Here is an 18490-nt window from a genome sequence, read left to right on the forward strand (position 1 = left end):
ACTCGTTACCTTGGACATCAGAGGGCCACTTCATTGTCTTTATTTATGGTCACAGCATTTGCATTCATTTCTCTCTTGTGCTATTTTTATTTTTGTCATTGGAGTCCATGAAGACTTAATCATCAGCCCTCTAATTTTCCAGAAAAAAAAAAAAAAGTTGATTTATCAAACTGGCGGCAGAGAAGGAAGAAGATCAATCTAACATTGTAGGTTAATAGTAGGGAACAAAACACATTCATAATTAGAAGAGAAAGGGACTTGCCTTGTTCATTCCAGTTTATAATAAAAAGCCCCTCGCCAAAGCGTCTTAGAAAATAATGCATTCAGACTGCGTCGAATTACCGCCTAGCAGATTCTATTTATCTGTAGCTTAAAAAGCAGCTGCGTTTTTGTAAAAAGCAATGAATGTGGCAGTCCTACTTAAAGGTAGAAGAAAAAGAACACCCCTTGTTTTGTAATAAGGGGATTTTCCATTTAAAAGAGAGAGCGAGCCTGTTGTGTGAAGTACGATTATTACATTCACTGTATTCTATCTCACCCACCAGGAGGTTAATAATGAAGGGCCAGAGAAGGAGGCCAGTGCTACCAGGGTTATCTCGCAGCCTCAGATGTTGGATAAGTCGAAGGAGGCAGGATCGCTTCAGGATGACATTCAGAAAGGCTGGAGTGATTATTGGGAAGAGAAAAGCCTACCTATTCTTTTCTAAGGTAAACAGTTCATTTCATCTGTCAGCTGCATGTTTTATTATAAAAACATGTTTATATAACGATAGCTCTAAAGTTTACCTTTAAAAATTATTTTAGGTGCCTGAATATTCCCCTGGCCTGCCTGTCCAGGCACTGATGCATTATTAGCAACCTGCCTTAGACAAAGGAGGCACTCGGAGCCCCACCACACCTCAAACCACGCTTTGAAGGATCTGCCAAGCTCACTTTTAATCATGAGGAAGGAATTACCCACATGGAGTCAGCAGAAAATGAGAAAGTGGAGTTCGTGCTGCGAATAATTCCAGCAAGTGCCAAGGGGCTAGTTGAGGAATGGTTTCATGAGGTGAATATCTTTAGCTTGTACTTAGGGTTTGGGTAGCATATAATCCTTTTCTCTTTTAGGAGCGATGACTATCCTAAGTGTCCTTCCCAACTCAAGAGCGCTCAGAGCATTTGTCAGGCTGTTGACAGATTTGCTATCAGTCTGGTCCTTGTTGTTATTTACTGTAACTAATTTTACATTTGCAAATATGCAGCAGTCCACTGGGGCTGCTAAACCCACAACTGTTAATAGCTGTGTGTATCTGTGTGAGTGCATGTCCGGTAATCTGTCTCCGTGTGTATATGTGCCCTTGTACTCGTCTTCTCTCTGTTGCGCACGTAGGTGGGGAGGATTGGCCAGCCAATGGGTTCTCAGATGTGGTCTGAGGCTTTTATTTGATTTTTGGACCAAGAAAAAAAGAACGTGTCACATCATGATGAATGGTCAATCTGAATTTTCAATTCATACAGAAGGAGAAGCGGGGAGGAGGCTATGAGCCCAGTGATGAGACTAACCTTTTCCCTTTGGGAAGAGCTTGATTCAAATTAAACATCACTTTCAGTGTGAAATTAGTTTGAAGGTCTCTCTCCTTTTTTTTTTTTTTTTTGGTGCCTGGTTTAACTCCTTGATGGGCTGCTCTTTCAGGGAGGAACCTTCCGTCCACCTTTGTGCTTGTCTCTGTTCCCAGCAGCAGCCCATAGTTCTTTGTCCTTTGTTCTGGTTTTCTAAAGATCAGGTCCAAAAAAAATTTTTTTTACTATTTTCAAAACTGCCATTATTCCCAAGATAACATTCTCCCTAAAACATGTTATTTCTTGATGTCCCAAACTCATATCTGAAATAAATAACGTTCTGCTTCAAAGGACAATCTTGCTGGGGAGGAGGGAGAGGGAAAATTTGGGATCTTTTCCAAAGAAACTTCCAGTGTCTCCTGCTTTAGGCCAGTGTCTGCTGGCCAAGGGAGTCACAGAGGAGGAGTAGCAACCCTAAAGCCCAAGTATGCTCTCGTTTCTCTAGTTCCCCACATAAATAATGAGTCACAGGATCACCCAGGCCAGCCTGCTCCAACTCTGGCCTCAAACACACAGGTGCCAGGTGGCTTTTGAAACCTCCATTCAGTACTCCCTGGTCCAAGGACTAAGACCCGAACATGTAAAGAACTGCTGTCCATGGACATGCTAGGCTGCTTGCCCATCTGGGCACACCCTTGCTGCTTTGGTTAGGCACCCACAGGACTAAATATGTGATTGACTCTCTTTCTGGAATTTAGTGGCTTGTGGGAAAAGGGGTAGTATGGAAAAGACTAAGAGACAAGCCTATTCTTCCAGTGAATCCTCAGAAGGAAAATGTTCGGGTTTTTGAATTCCTAAAGAGGAGTGTGGAGGTCAGGCAGCTGGGTTTGGAGTGAGGCTGGGGAGGTGAGGCAGCTGGGGGTGGAGGTCGAGGTGTCGTGGGGGGTGGGAAGTGGAGGCAGAGGAGCAGCTGTGTTTATTTTAATCCATCTCATTTAACCCTCACCTAAAAACAAATTGGAGAGGTTTGGGAGTGCATTAATCTGGACCCAATTAGCATGTCTTTCTCCTTCAAAAGTGCAACCTGAGATTAATGAATATAAACTAGAGTTTCAGATGCAGTGCTTAAATCATTTGCATGTTTCATGCATGATAATTGAATTTATGTCTGCACTTCCTTTCACTTAACTATTTCCAGTCTCCTTCCTATGAGTCACATAAAGCAAGATTTCATTCTCCTAACCTTTTGGTGGAGTTTGCCTAGCTCTTGCTCCTAATGAGAAACTCAAGTGCTTGTTCCTTTTATTTGAATTTGAATAATACAATATTTTCCACAAAGCAGAGGGCAGGGCTTAATAGACTGGGATGCTGTTTCAGGAACTGGTAAACAGGCACTCCAGGTTTATTTTTCAAAGGCCAGAAAACCCATGGGAACTGAAGGCATTGAGTTTTCAGTGGTCTCAGAGAACTGGGTTTCAGTGTGACCACTTTTAAGTGTATTAATAATGCCAAGAGGAAGGTCACTTTAATGCAACATAAAGAATGTTCTCAGGCTCTGGACAGAGTTACTTACCACATGGGATTAGCGCACAGTACTCTTCTGGCATAATTAGACATATGCTTCTGTGGAAGGGGGAGGCGGGTAGTGTCAGCCTTCGTGAAGGTGTGTAGATGAGCAGTTAGCAGTTGTGGTTGCTTAGCATGCTGTAGGTTTTTTCCTTCCTTCTTTCCTTCTTTTTTGTTATTTAGGTGTAGAAGGCTTAACGCTGACTTAGTGCAAGCAGGTGTTAAGGTCCCCCTCCCCACCTGCTCCAACCTGAAAAGCCTAAAAGCTGGCAGTGAGCATGAAAGAATGCTTCCTAGGGAAAACGTTGAGGCCAGAGGCTTGAAATAACCCACCCTGGTTTCAGTTTGTATCAGTGATTTGTCTGTCTTCTGTCTTTCCTCATGTGTTTCCAAGTTCAATGTCCAAGTGATGAGCTTTTCTCCAGGAATTGTCCCCAATGTCCTTTGTTTTTGGTGCATTCAGTGGTTGAGTGTTGCTGAGTGTCTTCTGGTCTTGTTTCCTGGTCCTTGTAGCTAAGCATGTGGCTGAAGGATAAAATCTTGTTAATTTGTGATGTCACTGTTTAAGTGTGCTTCCTGTCACTTATGTGTAGTTTAAAATGTTCCTTAATGTAGCATGAAATGATTGGTTAGCTTTGCAATGGTTGTGAAGTCATGTGAAGAAAATAAGTTTTGCATCCGACCAAGATAAATTCACTCTAGTGCTTTATGGCTTTTTATTCCTATGTGATAGTAATAAAGTCTCATGTAGGGATGGAAGCCATGAAATACATTGTGAAAAATCATCAACTAAGAAGGGGCCATCAGTATAGAAAACGTTAGCCTATGGAGCTATGAACATGCTGGAGAAATGATTGGGCGTATAACTTTGCTACATTCATGGTGTTTCTTTGAGCTTCTTTATCCTGGGATTTTGAGAGCTAAGGAATCTAGGTTACAAGAGTTGATTCATCTCTGTAATCATTGATTTACATGCTCATTTGGGTTTGCACCTTTCTGTTTATCACACATTTTTCTCCATTGTCTCTTAATGAAACTTCTCTAGAAACTATTGGTAGCCTGCCCATCCTGAGGCTGCATTTAGTTTTCCTAAGCCTCCTTCCTCCTCTTGTGGCCTCTCTTCTGAAACAAAGAAGAAACAGTCCAATCAGACTTGCCCTCTTGTAAATGTGGTCCAGATTGCTCTACTCCCAAGCTCCTAAAAAGGTAGACATTGGGTGGGCTCGATCTACACCTTCTCAGATCCATGGAGCCATTGAGAGTTGTTTCAGCTTTACGAGTGTAGTGTAGTTGAGAAAGTCTGGGTGTCAGAGGAAATGGGGGGCTTTGGAGAACTGGGTTCTAATCTCTTTGCCACTTTAATTTGGAGACCTGGGGCAAGTTGTTTAAGCCATGTGAGCCTCTTTATCTTTAAAATGAGGACAATAAATACATCTTGGGAGAACATTGTGAGGATTAAGTGAGTGTTAGGCATACCTAACAAAGCATTTAGCATATTAAAAAGAAGTTCATGAATATTGCTTTTTCCCTGTCCTGTCTCTTCTCTCTTCTGTTCCCATTTCTCCCCACTCCCTTCAGTGGAAAACTAGCCCCTTTGAGAGTGAAAAATAGAATGCCTAATAAAATACAAACAAACAACTTAAAAAAAAAAAATGTTTAGTTGCCTCCTTCCCATATGTGACTGAAATCCCTCAGTTGGATCAATAGCTTTTTTTCCCTTGAACTGCTTTAAAAATGATTGACCTATTTCACTTCTACTGTTTTCTGTATATTTATTTTTGCTTGACTGTTTTAATACTGACTATTGGCCTCTACTAATTTTTACTGGTTTTCTGTTATTTTTTTCAATGAGAATTCCAATAAAGCTTATTTTTGTTATCCTTTGTCTCTCCATTTCCTCTGCACAATGAGATTGTAGCCTGTGACTCTGAAATGTCTGGACTGCTCCAGAAAGATAAATGATGCCTTTCCTTAGAAACTACCCACTCCTGCTACCAAGAAAACGCTGGTAGCTACCCTCCCAACATTTGCATACCAATGTCTTTGGGGAGACTGGTCAGTTTAGTTGTAACTTTGATGCAGTTTAATTTTTAAACATATAGAAATTACAACTAACTTTATCACTAAAGCCTATAATTGTGGATAAGGAAAAGGACTTCACAAATACACAAATGCTGAAATATTAAAAAAATTACAGTCTAAGTGTATTGCTATAAAAAATAGAGTATAGTGAAAAATCTGTGACACCATATTTGTATCCAGAGTTCTTTTATTATAATTGAAACCTCATCTTTTAAACCTCATTCTCACCCCTATGTATCCAGATCCTACTAATATCCTTAATCCTTAGTGAGTATTCAGATATTAAGTGCTGGTCACTCAGTCATGTCTGACTCTTTGCAACCCCATGGACTGTAGCCCACCATGCTTCTCCATCTATGGGATTCTCCAGGCAAGAATACTGGAGTGGGTTGCTATTCCCTTCTCCAGGGATCTTCCTGACCCAGGAATTGAACCCGGGTCTCCTGAATTGCAGGCAGATTCTTTACCATCTGAACCATCATGATATTAGTGGAATACTTAATGGGATAGGAAGGAAGGAAGAAAATGATGGGGGAAGGAAATAAAGAAGTAAAAGGCCATATCAACATAAGAAGTCAATTGTATGGTTAAGAAGGCCATTTAGAACATTTAAGATAAAATGTACAAATGACATATACAAAATCACTCTGGGGATTCAGAGCAAGAAAAATACCCTAGGATCAGGGATAAGACCCATGTCAGGATTTAGGACATCAGCCAAATTTCCATGGGCAAGAGTCAGGGACTTAAGAATTAATTTATCAAGGAATTTATGATAAGCTCAGGTAAAGTAGTTCTTGAAAATCTTGTAAGAAATATTCAACCCTGGAACACATATTTACTTCTAAATATCTTCACAGATACAGGTAGTAGATCTTAATGGACACACTTACTTAGATTAATTAATTACTGCTGAATCTCAGTGGACTGCAATCAGCTCTTACCCATGTGGGACAGGACAAGTCTATGCTGCCACCATGCCGGTGATTTCAAGGATAACCATGTGTTTGCCCAACCTTTCCCCTCTTTTATTTTTGTATGGTTGTCTTTAAACTCCAATATTTGCTATAACCATGAGGCAACTTGTGCAAAAGTGGTTGCCTTCAAGAAGGGCTCAACATCCCCCAACCACTCTGGATACTGAATATGTCACTAGACACCAGCCTTTCAGAGTCATTTATTGGCAATAAATCCCATGGTACATTCCTATGTAAATGCCTATAAATTTGTTGGCCAGTGGAACAAAATGCTGCAATTAAAAGTGGTTTCACTCAACAGGTGAATGAGCAAAATTGTGTTGCAGCAAAGGATGAGAGTGTGACTATGAGCCAGAACAATCCTTCTCACTTTGTTTCCTTCCCACATCCTTATCAGAAATTTCACTTCATCAGAATTTTCACCAATATTATGTTAATCAATGGAGGATAATATCTGTGAGATCTGGGTTTCGGCAGCTTAAGAAAAGCTACACATTGTCCAATACGTTCAAGTCCCAAAATGATGCTGTGGAATTATGAGGCTTTCTATTTGGTGAAATAAGGAGTGCAGAATTTTTCTCTCAGTCTTTGGATGGTCCCAGGAACTCCAAAGTTATGTTTCAAATAGCAAAACCTAATTGTTTTAGTCACAATTTGGACCTTGCAACGTAGGCATGTACTCTGAGTTGTCTTTGCTTGAGTAAGAATGAGCTTATAATGGCCTGTACTCTCACCTGCCTAACTTTATGAACTTTAAGTCACTCAATCTGATGTCAGGCATGGCTGAGGGTTCATTATCAGCTCCGGATCAGAATGAGATCTACACAGTAGAACAGAGCCCAGGAACTCTGCTAAGTCACTTCAGTTGTGTCCGACTCTGTGCGACACCATAGACAGCAGCCCACCAGGCCCCGCCGTCCCTGGGATTCTCCAGGCAAGAACACTGGAGTGGGTTGCCATTTCCTCCTCCAACGCATGAAAGTGAAAGTGAAGTCGCTCAGTCGTGTCCGACTCTTAGCGACCCCATGGACTGCAGCCTACCAGGCTCCTCCGTCCATGGGATTTTCCAGGCAAGAGAACTGGAGTGGGGTGCCATTGCCTTCTCCACACAGGAGAACAGAGCCCAGGAACTCAGTGAGCACCAAATAACACAACCCTCTTGGTCATGAGCTTCAGGTCTTCCATCCCTAAACCATTCTTGGATCCAGATCTTCCAAAGATAGCTACTCCAGAAAGAGTTGGCCCAGACCCTGTACTTATAGACTGTCCTTGGATTTGAAACACTGGTGGGCAGAGGGTGGAGTGGGATGGGGGTTTGAAGAAATCAGTCAGACACTATTGGATGTCTCCTCTCTTCACTACCTTCCATGAAACAGACCCCTAGACATGTGACAATCTGCTAATGCCAACCTCCTCACACTTATTTTCGCCTTTAGTCCTTATCAAGATGAATGTAGAATATATTGGTTGATTTTAGGTAATAATACTAGCAGCCCTGGAGTTTCATTCCTTCATTCCATTACTCTTTTCTCTTTCATATGTTTAATGAGGCATGACGAAATAAACTTTCTAGACAAAAGATGTAAAAATATTCTGGGAGCATGTTTTAACTGGGAAGATATAAGCAACTAACTGGTCATCCAAAATCAGGTTACACAAAGAGGGCTCAATAAATACTGATGACTTAATTGCTTGCTGAATTAAGTTTGAAGTGCTTCTAGTAATCCACAGCACCTCACCAGGCATTTGTCCCCTCTTTCTGATCTCATCTCCTGCCCCCTCATTCAACCAGTCTAGGCTTGTGAATTTGGTCTTATTCCCTGAATATACTAGTTACACTTCTACTGCAGAGCCTTTGAAATTGCTGCGCCCCCCACCCCGCCCCAACCCAGAATACTCTTCCTGAAAATCTACAGGTCTCACTCTCTCATTGCCTCAAGTCTCTGCTCAAAATTCTCATTCTTACAGTGAGATCTATCACGTGACTATTCTCTACAAAATAATAATTACTTGGCTGTACAACTGAAACTAAAACATTATAAATGAACTCTACCTCAATAAAATAATAATAATTCCCCTCCTCTTTCATACTCCCAGCACCTTGCATGCTGTGAGTGCTCAATCGCTTCAGTCATGTCCTACTCTTTGAGACCCTATGGAGTAGCCCACCAGACCCCCCTATCCATGGGATTCTCCAGGCAAGAATACTGGAGTGGGTTGCCATGCCCTCCTCCAGGGGATCTTCCAAACCTGAAGACTGAACCCTTGTTTCCTGTGTTTCCTGCATTTTAGGCAGATTCTTTACCCACCAAGCCATGTGGAAAGCCCTCCCAACACCTTACCTTGATTCATTTTTCTTCATGCACAACACTTTTCATTATCTAATATACTACATATTTACCTGATTTTTTAAAAAATGATTGATTGATTGCCTTTCCTCACAGAACATCAGCTTCAGGAATCCAGGGGATGTATCTATCTGTTTTATTTACTAGTTTATCTTCAGAGTCTAGAATCACATCTGTACATAGTTGATGTTCAAATATTTGTTGGAAGTAATATTCATTGGGTGCTTCCTGGCCTCTATGTGTCAAGATACTGACAATATATATCCTAACAGCAAAGAATCTTTGGATTTCTCATCATTTGAATTAACCATGCTTTAAGCATTGTCTTCTCATAAGACAAAAACCTTTTCTTCTCCAGTTTCCCTTCTTATAAGTAATAGCATGATGTGCATTTTGTCCATCAAATTTAATCCAAATTCTTCCCTAGGAAAAATTCTGAGTTGTGGAATTACTGAGTCACAAGCTAGTGGGTATTTTTAATGGCTCTTTATTTATATTCCCAAATTGCTTTCCAGGCATGTTTTACCAATCCACACTCCAAGAAGAGGAAAACGTAAGAAAAATTTTTGTTTGCCTTTTCTGAGTAGCATCACACTGATTTTTACCATGTTCACTAGATTCCCTTGCTCTCTCGGTTCATTTGATTGATTCCACCTGAGAATATCAGCTAGTGCCATTTTAAATTTATGTTTTGAACTTTGATTCAAGATTGAAAATAAAAGAAATTACTTTAGAGATGGAAAGAAGTCAGAAACTATATTTTCCAATTCCTCTATTAGGTGTGGCAGGCAGTGAAGTTCCAAGACCATCCTGTTAGTTGGAAGAAAGGCTTGGACTGAGGGACTCAGGTCAGCACCTGAAAAAATGTGGAAACAGTGAGTCAGCTCACAGGAATTAGAGTACACCGTGCTACTTCTGAACTATCAGTGTCTCCCTGTTCCTCATTAAAATTAATGTCAAAATGTCCACAGCAGTGTCTTTTGATGTCTTAAGAGATTGGTGGTATTTATGGCAAGTAGGATATAACTTTTAAGTTGAACTACCTGTTCTACTGGCTGTGTTAACTTGTTCTGAAGTCTTTTATCTCACTCTCTTGCACAATCTGGCCCCTTCACATTTTTATTTCTGAATTTCATACAATTACAAAACAACCAAGAAATGAGTAGCATTTGTTGCATTTCTTTGAATATAAGTAAAACAATTAGATAACTGGTCTTTTGTGCTTCTCTGAGCTACCACAAAATTGTCATTTGGACACTTTGGGAATGACTATTCAAACCAGCTCAGACTTTGATAAAACCTATTAGATATCTATCTCACATGTAAAAACACATAATCTTCCATTTCTCTCTAAAGAAATGTACACTGACAAAAAAACTTGGAATTTTATTTGCCTTTCCTTTAAAATTCTCAAAATTGGTCCTCTATTTTTTTCTCACATGTATATGCCTTTATAAGATCTCTTGTCAGATAAGGTGTTCTTATCTTACTCATGGATTGAACTGTTACAAAAAATGCCAGAGGTAAAGATCAAACACTGCTTAACATCAGTGAAAAAAAAGAATAATTAACAGAATTCTGTTCACTTCCAGAAAGATCTTGAGAGATGAATCAATTGATGGCTTACATAGGACAATGTGTCCTGATAAAAACCACTAGTGTATGAATATGTGTCTTAACCCAGGTGTCTCCTCTAAATGCAGGAAGTCTGAAATTCCAAACTTTCTATGGATAATCCACTACTATTTACTGATAGGCATTAATATTTCTCAAGAAATTTACCCAGGTGCCCAGGTAAAATAAATAGCGCAAATTGATAGGAAACCTCCAAAGAGAACCAGAATGTCATTCACCATAGCCATGTAGGCTATATGTGTACTGTGGACATATTCAAATTTTTCAGGAGCACAAATTTATCTTCAATTCAAGGGCAGAAAGCTATGAGGCCCCCCTGAAAGAAACCAGACTCTGTGCAAATGAAATTCATGATTTTTAAAATTTCATTTTTACTTTAAATATCTATTTCTTGGTTATGGCCCCATGTGTCCGACTCTTTGCAGCCCCATGGACTGTATAGTCCATGGAATTCTCCAGGCCAGAATACTGGAGTAGGTAGCCTTTCCCTTCTCCAGGGATCTTCCCAACCCAGGGATCAAACCCAGCTCTCCCACACTGCAGGTGGATTCTTGACCAGCTGAGCTTCAAAGGAAGCCCAAGAATACTGGAGTGGCTAGACTATCCCTTCTTTTCCCAACCCAGGAATAGAACTGGGATCTCCTGCATTGCAGGTGTATTCTTTACCAACTGAACTCTCAGAGAAGCCCCTCATCTTATTTAGATTGTAGGAAATAATTTCAATAAATATTTCCCTCAGTTTTATCAAAACCAAATCTTTAAAACCAAGCCCCCCACCAATGTCTATCAACAGCTATGCTCTCTCAAGTCTAGAAAATAAACTTTTCTTCAGATATTCAAAGCCTCATTCCCTCTCACACCATTTCCACAATGTCTTCCCCCTCCAAGATGCTCAGAAAGTAAAAAAACAAAACAAAACACAATAATCCACCACCAGCCTGTTCCAGGCCGTGTCATTTACATACATCATTTTGATTAATCTTCTGAGCATCTCACCAGGAAGTTATTGTCCTTATTTTTTTTCCTTTTCAAATTTAGAAACTGAAGGGCTGAGAGATAGTGATTCACCAGCTGCTTTTCACATATTCTCATTACATCCTTAGTGTCCATCCTCAAACTCCAGACATGACTCATACCAGGTGTGCCAGCTGTTGAGATATTGTGTCTCAGCTCTAACCCTGCCCCCTCTATGTCTTATATACGGTGATACTAGGGCTTCCTTGGTGGTTCAGACAGAAAAGAATCCGCCTACAATGCAGGAGAGACCTGGGTTCGATCTCTGGGTTGGGAAGATCCTCTGGAGGAGGGCATGGCAACCCACTCCAGTATTCTTGCCTGAAGAATCCCCATGGGCAGAGAGCTTGGAGGGCTACAGTTCATGGGGTTGCAAAGAGTTGGACATGCCTGAGCAGCTAAGCACAGCACACAGGATCCCTTATTCCTACTTCTCCTTGGAGGTTTGGGGTTGGAGGGGGCCAGTCCCACCCTTCCTACGCGTGCGCGCGTGCACACACACACACACACACACACACACACACACACTCCCTTTCTCATCTCTTCTAATGAGTGAACCTGTCCAGGAAAGAGGAATTGTGACCCTCAGTCACTCCATACTCCCTGCCATCTCAGCTGCTGTATTCTGTATATTGTTGCTAACATTTTCCAATAATTCTGGCTAACAGTCAGAATACTGCTAGAAAAGGCAGAAGTGGCCTTATAGGGGCAAAATGTTTCTGAATACCGAGCAGTAAGCGTCCTGCTACCCCTGAGGGAAGTCACTGGGTCGCTGGGGAGGCTTTCCAGACCTTCCCCCACTTCTTTGTGTAAACAGTACAGTTGAGGAAAGTAAAAGTGCAAGTCTCTCAGTTGTGTCCTACTCTTTGCAACCCCATGGGCTGTATAGCCTGCCAGGCTCCTCTGTCCATGGAATTCTCCAGGCCAGAATACTGGAATGGGTAGCTTTTCAGTTCTCCAGGGGATCTTCCTGACCGAGGAATCGAACCAGGGTCTCCTGCATTGCAGGTAAATTCTTTATCAACTGTGCTACCAGGGAAGCAGGTCCAAATCTTAATTCTACTAGGGCAGGTGACATCAAGAATAAAGGTGAGTGGTGAGACAGATATTTCAGAACGACTCAGCCATCCTTTTGCAACCATGAGAAGCTTTCTGTCTTTGAAGAGTGCATCGTCTGATTATGGCTAGTGAACATGTAGTAGGATTACAGTGGGAGGGCTCAACTCTGCCCCTGGCGAGATGCATGAGCATGTGAAGGTCACTTGTTCTCTTGGCCCAAGTTCCTCATCTGCAATCTGGGATAATTTCCATCCTTACTTCAGGTGGTTTTGAGGCTCAAGTGATATGTAAACAGAAATACTTCAGTGAAATATAGGACTTGGAGATGTAGCATCTAGAGGGTTATCAGGTTGGACATTGACACAAAATGGCAAAAATTTAATTTCACTTGAAATTTAACTTGGTGATGTTAAGTTCATTCACTGGTTCGTGTGCCAAGCCCTGTGTCAGGGGATGAGGTGATGCCAAGAGCAAGGCAGGTGCAATCCACAGTGGGGATTAGTGGCAGTGGTGGAAGACATAGACAGAACCAGTGGTCAGGGTAGAATAAGGGTTATGAAAAGGGATGCCTGGGGTTCAATGGATGTATGGAAGGCTCCCTTCGGCAATAAGAAAACTCGTCTTATTCAGAAGCTCACGACTGAGCTGGCGCCACTTGCCGGGGTCCAGCCCCAGTGGATCCAGGGAAATTCGAAGGAGAGATGGCGTTGGCGAATACACTGGCTTTAATTAGATATTAATTAGAGATATAAAGAGCAATAGAATGAGGATAGCTCAGCAGGAAAATTCAGTGGAGAAAAGAGGCTGAGTAGCTTGGTTTACGCGGGAAACCAATACAACTTCAAGACAAGAAGTTTGCACCACTTACGTAGGCCGCAGGCGTCCCGTTCTCCCAAAGGAGAGGAGACACTGAGGCCTCCCTGGTCAGATCTTAGAAGCCCAGGCAAAATTAATAAGCTTGGTGGGCTCCGCGCTCCAGATGGAAACTCAGCCAGAGTTTGAGAGAGAGAACGACATGAGGAGACCAGTATTTCGAGGAACTGATCCCATTTTTTATTTTTCCAGGGTCTGTTTTTATACACTGAGATGTTACACAAAAGTCACACGGGGTCAGCAGTCCTGACTTTTATTAAAGTCAGGTGCTTCATACAGATGTATACAGAGGTCTTAGGGGTGTTACATCATCTTCTGGCCAGGGGGCCTGCTGACAATTTATGACCCTCTCCTTGTGACAGCGGTAAGTCAACACTTATTTCTCCAGGGGTGATTATTCTTAAAACAGACGCCACCCAAATAAAGTTACATTCCTATAGGGTGAGGATGTAGTGGGTTTTAATTAAGGAAGGAATTTAACGTGATTACTATCATGTTAATTTATTAATTAATAACGTGATTGATTGATTAATCAATTAATTGATTAATTACGTGATTAATATCAAAGGTTAATACTTATTTCTTCTATTGATTCATTAATGTGTGTAAGGGCAGGGGATGTGGAGACTTGGCAGCAAACATTGGCTCAACAAATGATTGGCTCAACAATACAATTTCTAATCAGCCCACTATACTTATACTAATAGTTTTCTAACTTCTCTAAGGAACCTGTTTTTAGAAGGTTTAAAGCATCTCATGCCTCTCACGGTTGGGAGGCTGTGAGCAATCACATGTGGCCGGACAAGCCTGTCAGGCAGGCTAGAGAACCTTCAGAGGAGTTTGTAAGTTTGGAACACTCCTGTCACGCCCAGGAATTATTATTAACTGGAGCTCTAAGTTAACTCTTTCTCCGAAAGAGGTGGTGGGGGACAGCCCCCAGTAAAGTCAGAGGTGTAGGTGAGAGCACAAAGTAGTAAAGTAGGCAGGCTCTGGTTATGGAGGTAGATGCTCGAGGATTTCCAGGGGGACTCCTGAGGCTCGATCCCACCTTTGCGTATGTCAAGCCTCCTTCCTCATGACCTTTGCCATGGGTGGAGGTCCTCACGCCGGCTCCCGGCAGTCTTAGAGACTTGACATTTAATCCTGGTATCAGAGGTGGAAGCCACAACTTTCTGAAAACCCTAAAAAGCTCTCCCACTCTCTGCTTTCCACACCATCCATTGATACTATGTATAAAATAGATACCTAATGAGAACCTACTGTATAGCTCATGGACCTCTTCTCAGTGCTCTATGGTGACCTAAATGCAAAGGAAATCCAAAAGAGGGGATATGTGCATACGTATACCGGATTCACTTTGCTGTATGGTAGAAACTAATACAACATTGTAAAGCAACTGTACGCCAATAAAAATTTTTTTTTAAATGTCCGCCCATTCCTTCTACTGTCACACAGGTATAAAAGGAATTCTTAGTCTAAGGATGATAACTGTTTATACAAAGCATTTTCCATTCTGCTCCTCTTTGGCTAGCTAAGCAGGGCTCAGTATTTACTGACCCATGTTTGGGACATGCACCTCCATTCTCCAGGAGGGTATAAAATGGGAACCATATCTCCATTTCTTTGACAGGATAAAAATATGTTTTCCTGCCAAAGCAGGAACAAACCAAGGGCTTCCGTCTAAGCTGTTTTTAAAGTCAATCTCTCCAGCTACTTTCTTCAATAAATCTCTTTCATGTACAAAAGTTTTCAGAGAATTGTCATTGTGTGTGACCTTGGACAAGTTACTTAACCTCTCTATGGAGGAATAATTAAAACCATAGGGTGCTTCTTATAGGATTGTTGTAAGTTATGAACTAAAATAGTGCCTGAAGGATTTCCTTGGTGGTCCAGAGGTTAAGACTCCAAGCTTCCATTGCAGGGGGCTCAGATTCAGTCTGTGGCTGGGGAACTAAAGATCCCACATGCTGTGGAAGCACAGCCAGAAGAAAAAAAATTGAATTTGAAAGTAGCACCGGGAATATTTGTTGTTGTTCAGTTGCCAAGTCATGTCTGACTCTGCGACCCCATAGACTGCAGCGCACCAGGCCTCTGACAAGCATAAGCCAATATTATTATGATTATAATCACCATCTCTTTTTTCCTAACGCCTACTTACTTTCAGTTCACTAGTTCACTACAATTTGCTTATAATCCATGGCTCATATCCATAAACAGCTCTTGTTAAAGTCACCAATAACCTCCATGTAGCTGAATCTAAGGGGCTATTTTAGTTCTTGTTTTACTGACTTCTTCATAGCGATCTAACCTGTTGATCTGAACCTTTAAAACATTTATATATATCCTCCTCTGTTGACATCTATGACACAACAATTTCTTGTTTTTCTTTTAATCTCTCTGGCTATGGGTCCATTTCTTTTGTTGGTTTTTTAATACTTAATATGAAGTTACTCAAAATTTGGGCCTGGGTCTTTTCCTCCTTTCCTCTTCTCTCCCTGGGTAAGCCTCTTTAGGTCTGTGACTTCATACCCTTGTTGTCTGTCTCTTTTCTGAGCTCCAAATCCATATAAATAACTACCTTCTAGTTATCTCCTAACCTATCTGTCTAGACATCTTCACTAGGATGTTTCAAAGGTATATCATTTACAACATGTTTAAAACAAATTAGATATCTTGGGCCTCCCTAAACCTGGGCCTCCTCTACAGGTGAACTTTATCCATTTCTTATCCAATTCTTTCTGTGAATTATATCCATTGCGTAAGTAGAAATCCAGGCATAATTCTTGGTATAGTTCTTACCCCACTTTCTTTTTTTAAATTGAAATATAGTTGATTTGCAATGTTGTGTTAGTTTTTGGTAGACAGGAAAGTGATTCAGTGACATATATATATATATAAACTGAATATACATATACACATGTCTGTATATTTCAGTATATTGTCTTTTACCTATTCTTTTCCATTACAGCTTATTACAGACATTGGATATCTTGTAATATTCCTGTGCTATATAGTTGTAGTTGAGTCTATAAGTCGTGTCCAAACCTTGGCAACCCCATGGACTGCAGCATGCCAGGCTCCTCTATTCTTTACTATTTCCAGAGTTTGCTAAAACTCATGTCCATCGAGTCAGTGATGTTTCTAACTGTCTCATCTTCTGCACCCCCTTTTTCCTCCTGCCCTCAAACTTTCCCAGCATCAGGATCTTTTCCAATGAGCCGACTCTTCACATCAGGGGCCAAAGGATTAGAGGTTCAGCTTCAGCACCAGTCCTCCAAAATATATTCAGGGGTGATTTCCTTTAGGATTGACTGGTTTGATCTCCTGCCAGACAAAGGGACTCTCAAGTCTTCTTCAGCACCACAGTTTGAAAGTTTCAATTCTTCAGCACTTAAGCCTTCTTTATGGTCCAACTCTCACATCCATATTAGAAAAAGAATAAGTTTGACTTACAGTGTGTGTATCTGCTAATCCAAAATTCCTAATTTATCCCTCCCCACAACCCATTTCTAATTTCAAGTTAAATCTTTTATGTACGTATTCAACCAATCCAGTTTTCTCTGACTCCACTGCCATGATTTAAGATCAAACAGCAGAAGGACCCACAAAAGCCTGCAGTTTATCATTTCTAATCTGTTCTGAACCCTCTTGGGGTCTCCAGTCTCATGGCACAGCCAGACATAGCTCTTCAAATTCAAAAGTGACACATCAACTTTATCTCCTTCTTAAAATTGTTTTAGTGTTTTCCAAAGCCGTTAGAAAAAAGACCAAAGTCATCACCATGCCTTCCAAGAAACTCCAGGATCTGGTCCCTGTCTACCTCCTTGTCCCCATTGCTCTATGCAATCCATTCTCTTTCGTGACCGTCAGTCCTTTAAACACATTTGTCATTCCCACCTCTTTACACTCAAGTCCTCCTCTGTCTGGAAGCCTCTCCAGTTAACCGATCTACCTTCTTTCTGGAAGGGATGTCTACTCAACCTTTACACTTTCCTCCTGCCATGTGTCACCTCTCAGCTTCACAGGCTAGATCTGGTTCATCTGTACCTATCTCCATAGCAGTGAGGGTCTTTCTTTAGGAATTTTGATTCAGTTTGTAATTAACTATTCATTGTGTACTTAATTAGTATTTCTATTCCTAAATATAACTTCAGTTAGTTCAGTTCAGTTGCTCAGTTGTGTCCACCTCTTTGCAACCTCATGAACTGCAGCACTCCAGGCCTCCCTGTCCATCACCAACTCCCGGAGTTTACCCAAACTCATGTCCATTGAGTCAGTGATGCCATCCAACCATCTCATGCTCTGTCGTCCCCTTCTCCTCCTGCCTTCAATCTTTCCCAATATCAGGGTCTTTTCAAATGAGTCAGCTCTTCACATCAGGTGGCCAAAATATTGGAGTTTCAGCTTCAACATCAGTCCTTCCAATGAACATCCAGGACTAATCTCCTTTAGGATGGACTGGTTGGATCTCCTTGCAGTCCAAGGGACTCTCAAGAGTCTTCTCCAACACCACAGTTCAAAAGCATCAATTTTTCTGTGCTCAGCTTTCTTTATAGTCCAACTCTCACATCCATACATGACTACTGGAAAAACCATAGCCATGACAAGATAAGAGAAAACCAAATAAGACGGTAGGCACCGAAAGAGGGCATCACAGGGCAGACAGACTGAAATCACAATCACAGACAATAGGCCAATCTGATCACATGGACCACAGCTTGTCTAACTTAATGAAACTAAGACATGTTGTGTGGGGCCACCCGAGACAGACAGGTCATGGTGGAGAGGTCTGACAGAATGTGGTCCACTGGAGAAGGGAATGGCAAACCACTTCAGTATTCTTGCCTTGAGAACCCCATGAACAGTATGAAAAGGCAAAAAGATAGGACACTGAAAGATGAACTCCCCAGGTCAGTAGGTGCCCAATATGCTACTGGAGATCAGTGGAGAAATAACTCCAGAAAGAATGAAGGGATGGAGCTAAAGCAAAAACAACACCCAGTTGTGGATGTGACTGGTGATAGAAGCAAGGTCCGATGCTATAAAGAACAATATTGCATAGGAACCTGGAATGTTAGGTCCATGAATCAAGGCAAATTGGAAGTGGTCAAACAGGAGATGGCAAGAGTGAATGTTGACATTCTAGGAATCAGTGAACTAAGATGGACTGGAATGAGAGAATTTAACTCAGATGACCATGATATCTACTACCGTGGGCAAGAATCCCTTAGAAGAAATGGAGTAGCCATCATAGTCTCTGAACAAAAGAGTCCGAAATGCAGCCCTTGGATGCAGTCTCAAAAATGACAGAATGATCTCTGTTTGTTTCCAAGGCAAACCATTCATTATCATGGTAATCCAAGTTTATGCCCTGACCAGTAATGCTGAAAAAGC

The 18490-nt window shown here is 41.4% G+C and overlaps 1 long non-coding RNA gene across 15 annotated transcripts in view; it reads left to right on the plus strand.

Annotated features, from left to right (window-relative positions):
* The window catches only part of LOC147372256 (uncharacterized), a 103307-nt gene extending 98321 nt beyond the window's left edge, over window positions 1-4986 (plus strand). For all 15 annotated transcript variants that reach the window (XR_015164857.1, XR_015164853.1, XR_015164848.1 and 12 more), the window contains 2 exons: window positions 546-708; window positions 805-4986. This is a non-coding gene — a long non-coding RNA (uncharacterized LOC147372256). The remainder of the gene's footprint in view (window positions 1-545; window positions 709-804) is intronic.
* Window positions 4987-18490: the final 13504 nt, after the last annotated feature.

The sequence above is a fragment of the Bos grunniens genome, chromosome 5 (genome assembly GCF_055505025.1).
Source record: "Bos grunniens cultivar Pamir isolate PY7600 chromosome 5, Bosgru_T2T1.0, whole genome shotgun sequence".
Taxonomy (NCBI): Eukaryota; Metazoa; Chordata; class Mammalia; order Artiodactyla; family Bovidae; genus Bos; species Bos grunniens.